Consider the following 9,799-nt stretch of genomic DNA (forward strand, 5'->3'; position numbering starts at 1 on the left):
GTCTGGTTTTACTCGTAGAATGTCTCATCCGGTGTTGTCCTGAGAACGAGATATGTGCATCTCCTATCGGGATTGTCGGCGCATCGGGCAGCTTTGCTGGTCTTGTTTTACCATTGTCGAAATGTCTTGTAAACCGGGATTCCGAGTCTGATCGAGTCTTCCAGGGAGAAGGTATATCCTTCGTTGATCGCCAGAGCTTATAATGGGCTAAGTTGGGACACCCCTGCAGGGTATAATCTTTCGAAAGCCGTGCCTGCGGTTATAGGCAGATGGGAATTTGTTAATGTTCGGTTGTAGATAACTTGACACCAAATCCAAATTAAAACGCATCAACCGTGTGTGTAGCCGTGATGGTCTCTTTTCGGCGGAGTCCGGGAAGTGAACACGGTTTCTGTGTTATGTTTAACGTAAGTAGGAGTTCAGGATCACTTCTTGATCATTGCTAGCTTCACGACCATTCTGCTTGCTCCCTTCTCGCTCTTATTTGCGTATGTTAGCCACCATATATGCTTAGTCGCTGCTGCAGCCTCACCACTTTACCCCTTCCTTTCCCTTTAAGCTTTGCTAGTCTTGTTACCCATGGTAATGGGATTGCTGAGTCCTCGTGGCTCACAGATTACTACAACAACAGTTGCAGGTACAGGTTATGCGATGATCATGACGCGAGAGCGATGCTTGCTTGCGTTGAGTTCTTCTTCTGCTTCTTAGATCAGGGGATAGGTTCCAGGTCGGCAGCCTGGGCTAGCAGGGTGGATGTCGTTTGAGTTTCTGTTTGTGTTTCATCCGTAGTCGAATGATGCTCTTCTGTATTGTGATGTTGTATTCGAGTGGCATTGTATGCCTTATGTATGTATCCTCATATATTATGTAATGTTGATGTAATGATATCCACCTTGCAAAAGCGTTTCAATATGCGGGTCTATCCTTGGTGGGACCTTCGAGTTCCTTTTGGATAGGGTCGCATATTGGGCGTGACAGCTTTTCCCTAGTAGTGAAAGAAAGGCAAGCATTTCAAAGATGAGGCAGATCACCGGAAGAAGCCCGCCATGTGTACCGGTGATCACGTACTTGCTATGGTTAATTATTTAAATGTAATCTTCGGAAAGGATCCCGACGGACTATCTGTTCAGAATGAAGCTGAGGGACGCGCACCCATTTGGAAGAAGAAATCTATATTTTTGGACCTACCCTACTGGAAAGACCTAGAGGCCCGCTCTCCAATCGACGTGATGCACGTGACAAAGAACCTTTGCATGAACCTGCTAGGCTTCTTGGGCATGTATGGGAAGACAAAAGATACACCGAAGGCACAGGAGGATCTGCAACGTTTGCACGAAAAAGATGGCATGCCTCCAAAGCAGTATGAAGGTCCTGCCAGCTATGCTCTTACCAAAGAAGAGAAGGAAATCTTCTTTGAATGCATTCTCAGTATGAAGGCTGGCTACTCGTCGAATATAAAGGGAATAATAAATATGGCAGAGAAAAAGTTCCAGAACCTAAGGTCTCATGACTGCCACGTGATTATAACGCAACTGCTTCCGGTTGCATTGAGGGGGTTTCTACCGAAAAATGTTCGATTAGCCATTGTGAAGCTATGTTCATTCCTCAATGCAATCTCTCAGAAGGTGATCGATCGAGATATCCTACCAAGGTTAAGGAGTGATATAGTGCAATGTCTTGTCAGTTTCGAGCTAGTGTTCCCACCATCCTTCTTCAATATCATGACGCATGTCTTAGTTCATCTAGTCGATGAGATTGTCGTTCTGGGCCCTGTATTTCTACACAATATGTTCCCCTTTGAGAGGTTCATGGGAGTCCTAAAGAAATATGTCCATAACCGCGCTAGGCCAGAAGGAAGCATCTCCATGGGCCATCGAACGGATGATGTCATTAGGTTTTGTGTTGACTTCATTCCTGACCTTAAGAAGATAGGTCTCCCTCAATCACGGTATGAGGGAAGACTGGGTGGAAAAGGCACGCTAGGAGGGGACTCAATAATATGTAGGGACGGGCATTCTTGGTCTCAAGCACACTACACGGTTCTATAGAATTCTACCTTGGTGACCCCGTATGTCGATGAACACAAGAACATTCTACGCTCCAAACACCGGTCCGGTGTGATGACTGGATTACATGTGAACACATCAGAAGTTTTGACAGTTGTTTCCAAACATGTCTCACGGGTGACAACACTGTTTCTGATGATTTGTACTCATTGGCGAGGGAACCTTCTTCGATTGTAATGACTTACAAAGGGTACGAGATAAATGGGAATACATTTTACACGATCGCCCAAGATTAAAAGAGCACCAACCAAAACAGTGGTGTCCGCTTCGATGCAGCAACCAAGATGCAAAAAGACACATATTATGGTTACATAGTGGACATATGGGAACTTGATTATGGACATGATATTAAGGTCCCTTTGTTTAAGTGCAAATGGGTCAAACTGTCAGGAGGCGGGGTACAGGTAGACCCACAGTACGGAATGACAACAGTGGATCTGAACACATCTGCGGTACACAGACGAACCATTCGTCCTAGCTAATGACGTGGCGCTAGTTTTCTATGTGAAGGACATGTCTACCAAACCAAGAAACAGAAAAGATAAGGAAGTGGATACATCATACGATGAGCCAAAGCGCCACATAGTTCTTTCAGGAAAAAGAGACATTGTGGGATTGGACGGCAAGACAGACATGTCTGAAGATTATGAAAAGTTTCATGAAATTCCTCCCTTCAAAGTCAAGGCTGACCCAAGCACCCTGTTAAACGATGAAGATTATCTATGGTTACGGCGCAATAAGCAAAGGACACAAGCGAAGAAAAAGTGAAGACTTTCTATCCACAACTATTATGATGATGCCTTTGATCTAAAATATCACTGTAATTACATGTGAACAAATAAAATCCCTTTGTAACAGATGAGTTTTCATCCGAAACCCTGATACTTCCAAAGAGATTGTCTCTTTAGCACATGCTATGTGGGTGAAATGATGATATCATGCAACCTTTCAACCTTTCCAGAGTTCATTTGTAGTGATTTTAAATTTAAGGGTCATTTAGCTGAAAGAATTAACTAATAGCAAAAAGAACGAACTCACAGCAAAAAGAATGAACTAAAAATAATCAATTAAAATATTCTATTATGATCAACTAAAACAAAACTATAATATCCTTCAATAGCAAAAAGAATCAACTAAAAAGCTTTTATAAAATTCCAATAGCAAAAGGAATCAACTCGAAAAACTTTTATAAACCTCTAGTATTATTAAAACTAAAATTATATAAAATTTATGCAACCAAAATTATTAAAGTATTTTCTGTTCAAAACATTAAAGCAGAACAAATTTTCATAAAGAATTTTTTTTGTTAGAAAGTTTAATTGCAAAAAGAATTATCATAAAGAAGTTTTTGTTAGAAACTAAAATAACAAAATTGATTTCTGAATATAATGATAAAACATAGTAATATTAAACAACAGGAAAAAGAATCACTCAAAAATCTATCTTTATACTAAAGTTATTCAAAAACTAGTGATTCACACGAATTTAAAAAAATTTAAATTTAAACTATTCAAATTAGAACAAATGGCACTAACAGAAAGTTTATAATTTTTATTACCTTAAAGCAAAAACAATAAAAAATAAAGAAAAACAAAATAAAAATAAATAATGCAAAAAACAAAACAAAAAAGTAGAAAATTTTTAGTACAATCATTTGTGAACACGCTTTCGTAAGTGTACTTGTCAACTGTTGTACTACAGCTTCAAGTCTGACAATTATAGCTTTATTTATCGGAGTGACGGTACAATAATTTGCTTCATTAGCATGGTGAGAATTGTTTTCTCCGGCGCAGGTGGTCTCAGATAGCGCTGCACCTGCCGGGCCGGATCGACAACAATGTGTAGAACTACTGCAACTCTTTCCTGAAGAAGCGCGTCGAGGGCGCGCCGTCACCAGCCAAGTCCGCCGGCTCGGACGCGCCCCGGAGCCCGACGCCCAGCGATGGTGGGCGCGAACGCAGCGTCGTTAACCAGCCGTCCATCTCCGGCTCGTCAGGGCCGCTGGAGTCGTCGTCGACGGCCGACGACTCAAGCAGCCTCACAGTCCCTGGCGCTGCCGCCTCGATCGGGCCGCACGCGCCCGTGCTCCCCGAGGTCATGTTCGCAGACTGGCTTGACAAGGACATGGACATGGACTACGGCACCAACCTTATGGCACCGAGCGCGCTGGAGGCGGCCTTCGACGGCAGCCCGGCGCAGCAGGGCATGAGCCACCAGGGGTCCGTGCAGGTGGAGGGCTTGTGCGGCGCCGTGGACACGTTGCACGGAGTCGGCAACGGCGTAGTCTGTTGGGAGTTCGACGAGGGTCTGATCCACCTACAGGGAGGAGGATTTTGCGACCTGCTCCCCGTGAGTGAGTTCCTCGGGATCAACTAGACGACTCTTCTTAAAAATATAGAAATGCATCAAGGTCTTTGGGCGATTCCTCTCGAACATGGCAATGGTGCGCTGCCTCTCAATCGCGGGACCAGCCAGTCATTGTTGGTCACTGGCAAGTTCTCAAGGCCACGATTCAGTCTGGCCAGCGCCCTGGAGAAGTCGTTGAACTCGTTGTTTCCAGAAGACCCACATGTCCACGATCTCAACCTTAACAGCTGAGGTGGGCATGTCTGGTGAACTCATGGCATCTGTGAACGCCGGTGAAGCAGTTTTCGGTGCATTTAGAGAACCTGGGTGGCTCTTTTTGCAAAACAGCCATGACATTTGTTAAATTTTAAATGTAAAAAATTCATCCAAGCTGCACCGTAGGATCGAGATTGCGTCGCAGCCGGTGCAACCGTGCAACTAGGGCGTTCGCTAGCAGTTTCTCCCTGACGAATGTTCGCCCTTTACTATTTCCATAAAAAAACTGACATGCCTCATGCCCACACCGAAGGGCGCACAACGTGATGGAGAGGCGGAGGAACAAATTTCAAAGCAAAAAATCGCTATCATCGTTACGCTAACAAATTCTACAAACGCTAAGTCGCTAACCTCATGGGCCAAAATGACCAGCATGAAAATATGCCAACGTGTCAAGATGAGGAAGCTCAAGGAAACTTTATTTACCAGAGAAGGCGCCTCCACAAAACCTAACCAAAAGTCTCAAAACGAGGAAAACTACAACTCCATCTGGTAGAGTGTGGCCTCCCTGCGCTCCCACTCCAGCGGGGTCAGGGTGGGGTGCGGCGACCGATCGCAGGAAGAGGGGTGGCAGCGCGGAGCATCCAGAAAATCGTCCCTCTAGGGTTCGAAGGGGAGAGAATGGTTCGTGTATTGCACAAAAATGGTTTTGACCATGGTTGACCATTGCAATGGATGAAACCGAAATGATAATGAAAACTAAAGGTGGTGTAAAGTAATTAGGAATAAAAGGTACTTATGAGTTATAACAATAATTTAGGGGCAAATCTACACTTTGCTTTTTATTTTACTATATGTGTCCGAGAGAGATATCCAATAGTTTTGGCCATGCGTCATTTTGACGCAGGTGTTATGGGCTCTGAATCGGCATGTTTCTTTTATATTCTACCATCATGCCATTGACAAAAATAGTTGAGAAGATGTTTTTTGGTCAGAAGTAAAAGAGAGTGCTGCTCCTCACCTGTGTTGACGCAGATGGTATGGGCTCTGGACTGTCATGAAAAACGGAAAGGAATAATTAAAAAGGATGCACACGCAGCTTATCCCACATGGTCACTTTTTCTATGCCGAGAGGTACGTAGGGCAACTCGAACTAGATATACATCCCGTTATACATTCACGCGTGCGTAGTGCATGGCGTTCGGACGACCAGAAACACGAGGAGTAAAACCGAACACACACGTTCGTTCAGCGTTCCCTGGTCTACCCATCATGCGACTGTCAGCGTGAGCAAACACCCGTGGAAATTTGCAGCATCTAGCCTGTGTGCTAGATGCCCGAATGTTTGTTCCTTTTTCCCAGTCATGGGCGCGTGCGGTTTTTGGGGTCATGCCCGTTTTCATTCAACATGCACTACGCCGAGCAGGTGAGGCCCTGTACTTGTGTGGCGGCTAAATTTCGTGTTTTGACCCTTTTTCGATACCTATTCGAGACCTGACCCTTTTGCCACCGCCAGGGTATAACTGCCTACCGTCAGGATTTATGGCGGTAGGGTATAACTGCCTACCGTCAGGATTTATGGCGGTAGGGTATAACTGCCTACCGTCCTTGGCGGTTCGATTGCATATGCCCTACCGTAAAATTTTGCTAAGTATTGAACACAGTGCATGCTCGTGCCTATCGTCGAGCATCTTAGCGGTAGGGTTGTACATGCTACCGTCATTCTGTTTGGCGGTAGCGATGTTTCCTACCGTCAAGGTCCCTAGCGGTAGGCTGTTACACCCTATCGCCATGGCCCCTGACGGTAGCAAAAGGGTCAGATCTCGAATTTTTTTAACTAGGGTCAGATATCGAACAGATATCAGAAAAGGGTCAAAACACGAAATTTTGCCGCGTGCGACTGCATTCACGTCAAAAGGCGCCCAATGCGCTGCTCGTGCCCATAACGGTTGGGTTTCCCGCCGCAGTTGCCTGCGTGCGTGCATCAGACCGGATTATCGATCGGCGCCCCATGTTGTTTCTAGGGCCGCAACCAGTCATGCCTGATGGAGGCGGCAGCTCAAGCAGTCTCGGCGGAAGTAGCCAGTAGCGTCGGATAGATATATGAAAACTTGTTGTTCGACCAATCTCTCGAAGAAGGATAGGTCGATCAATTCTCTCTGTATATGTTCATGATGATCTTCTGTACTTAATGCACTAGTAGAAAAACACCTAATAGTCCCGGTTCGTAAGGGCCTTTAGTCCCGGTTCATGAACTTGGACTAATGGGTCGTTACTAATACCTGCGCTCATTAGTCCCGGTTCAAACACGAACCGGGACCTATGTGCCTCCACGTGGCCATGTGCGCCGAGCCCAGTCAGGGGGCCTTTGGTCCCGGTTGGTGGCACCAACCGGGACCAAAAGTCCATGTTTTTTTAGAAAAGTGGCTGCTCTAGGGGTTTTGGGGGTTATTTTTAGGTTGTTATTAGCTAGCTAATAGAGAGAAGTGTCCTCTCTTATATCTTCGTCCTCGGTTTACCAACGCTGCTGCTATATATATTCATTTCACCAGCTGATATAATAACTCATGCATGTTCGCATCATACATCATCATATATAATAACAAGTCCTACTAATCATGCATCATCATAAAACTTCTACTCGTTATTAATAATAAGTCATACGATCATCATCCTCATAGTCCTCGAACCCAACCCTACATAATTGTTTTTAGCACATGATCATCAGTATCAGGTAGGACACACACCCTTAAGGTAAAATAGCATAAAACAATATAGACCCGGACTCTCCATTATGAAGAATGGCGATCATCCTGTCTCCAATTTTTGCCCTTCGTTGATTGTTGATTCCAAGAAGCTCCTTACGACTGTCCATACATTTTTTCCATTCTTTGATTGTCATGTCTCCACTTGTTTTAGAAACCCAGTATGGACAGTTCAGATTCGTAGGAAGACCTGGTTGTATGTTCAAAATATGAAGGCTATCGTGTGTATACATCAGATGAGCACACAATCATTCGGGATTATCTGTTGAAAAACATAGTAATAACTTCGTAGTTGGCAATGATGTACTAGTTTTAGAAGTGTGTAAAAAGATGCACGGATGTCGTAATAGTCAAAAAATCTTACCAGGGTATCTCCATGGTAGTTACCGTAGTTCAACACGTGCACTAGTGGCACGTATTGACCATAATGTTGAGGAGTTCGATGTAGACATTGTAATTCTCAAGATCAATACAAAATCCGACCAGATGATTTTTCTCCTGATAAGTTAGTTCGGAGCCTTCGGTGTAGTAGGTTCTGTCTACCATCTTCCGCATATTCTTTGAAGAATGAAAATAAGCTGTCAATGGAAATAAGTTGTCAACTATTTTGAAATAAACAATATAAATTACTTAATAACTATGTTAAGCTCATATGGGGGAAGAATTGGAGGTGTATCCACAAGGACGAAAATCATAGGTCTCTCTTGCGCGATTGTAGGATCACCAAGATCCATGGTGACAAGCATATCCTCATCAAAACCATACATCTTGCAAAGTGCTTCCCAATTTTTGCAACCAAAATGGGTTACACTCTGAGCATTGTACAACTTTACTTGAAAATCCACACCATGATGGGTACTTAGGATAATTTTTTTGGTTTCCATACTTCCATGGTCTTCAAAACCCATCCTCTCCAAGACATAACGTCTTGCAAAGCATGGGATAAGCTAGTCGAATTGGAAAAGATGAAAAATACACGTTAAAATAGTTGAAGTCGTGCTCAATTACGAAAAAAACTGTTGTCGTCGTTGCGTACCGTATGAACATCGCAGGTCTCCTTGAGCTTAATGCTGAAGCGCCGATCTTCGTCCAGCTCAATGAACCTGTCGCAGATACCTCGGTCATTGTGGCACCAGTCGCACTCCCCCAGGCGGTTTTCGTCGTCCGATGAGTACGACATTTCCGGCCTATGTTCATAATTCAAATATTAAATATATGTACTAAAAAATCTAAATTAGATCATCATTATTAATCACGGGTTGACTATCGGTGATGGTATGTAGCTCCTGCTTTCATTCCTGAGTGTATTATTACAACAAATTGTCTAGCACACCAGAATGAAGGAGAAGCTACCCCCACGACGGCATGGATGATGGAGGGGGCTCCTAGATTTCTGCATGGAGTGCTCTTCAATTTTAGTATTCAAAGTAGGAGTACTTTTCCAATATGAGCATTCCATAAGCAAAACCAAATCGTAAAATAAAGTAGTATTCAAATTAGCATGCATTCAATTATAACCAAAAGTACATCATCTCTTGTGTCCGTACATCGTCGAATACTCCTCGAATACTATCATACATATAGCATCGCTAATTAATAAAGCTAGAACCGTAGCGCCCGACGGGTATCATCACGGGCGGTGGACACCCAAAGATAAGGAACGATCACAGGATCATAGCTCCAGTGAGATTCCTGAAGAACCTGCCAAGTATTGTCGAACCTGCCCTCCAATGCAACCATGTAGCGACGGGCGTGCTCGTCCTCCTCGCTGACACGGTGACGTACCACCTCTGCGGTGTCCGGAAGCCTCGGCACCGTCACTGGCCCACGCGACCGCCACCAAACAAGGATCGGGTCAACAACGGGCTGCCTCCTCACCAACCTACGTCCCCCAGAAGGTAGCACCTCCCAATACCAGCCCGGCGGAGCCCAGTCCCGAACATGGCCCTGATCAAGCAGACCTCCACCGCCGAGTCGACGACGACGAGGATGCGGGATAGGCATCGCCGACGTCGATGTGGGAACTACGTACTTCTATATATAGTTAAATAAAGTAGCTTTATTAATTAAATCAACTATCTAGTTCAACTACTAAGTACTTACTAAAAACAAAGTAGTGCTTACTATATTGTACTGACTAAAAATAAACTAGTATTTTTCTAACTAACTAATATTTTTCTAACTAATTATATTACCATAAAAATCTAAATAAAATAGTAATTATATTTTTCTAACTAGCTAGTTCAATTATAGTACTTACTAACACAATCTAAATATCACCAAAAAAATCTATTAACAATAATATCACCAAACATACTATGATAAAATTAATAGAAAAAATCTATTAACAGAAAAAAATCTAACACAATATGAACAAATAATTTACACCAAAAAAATCTATTAACA

The 9,799-nt window shown here is 43.6% G+C and overlaps 1 pseudogene; it reads left to right on the plus strand.

The window, feature by feature from the left end:
* Window positions 1-4,442, plus strand: part of LOC119279955 — a 6,700-nt pseudogene extending 2,258 nt beyond the window's left edge.
* Window positions 4,443-9,799: the final 5,357 nt, after the last annotated feature.

This window comes from Triticum dicoccoides, chromosome 3B (assembly GCF_002162155.2).
Source record: "Triticum dicoccoides isolate Atlit2015 ecotype Zavitan chromosome 3B, WEW_v2.0, whole genome shotgun sequence".
Lineage (NCBI taxonomy): Eukaryota > Viridiplantae > Streptophyta > Magnoliopsida > Poales > Poaceae > Triticum > Triticum dicoccoides.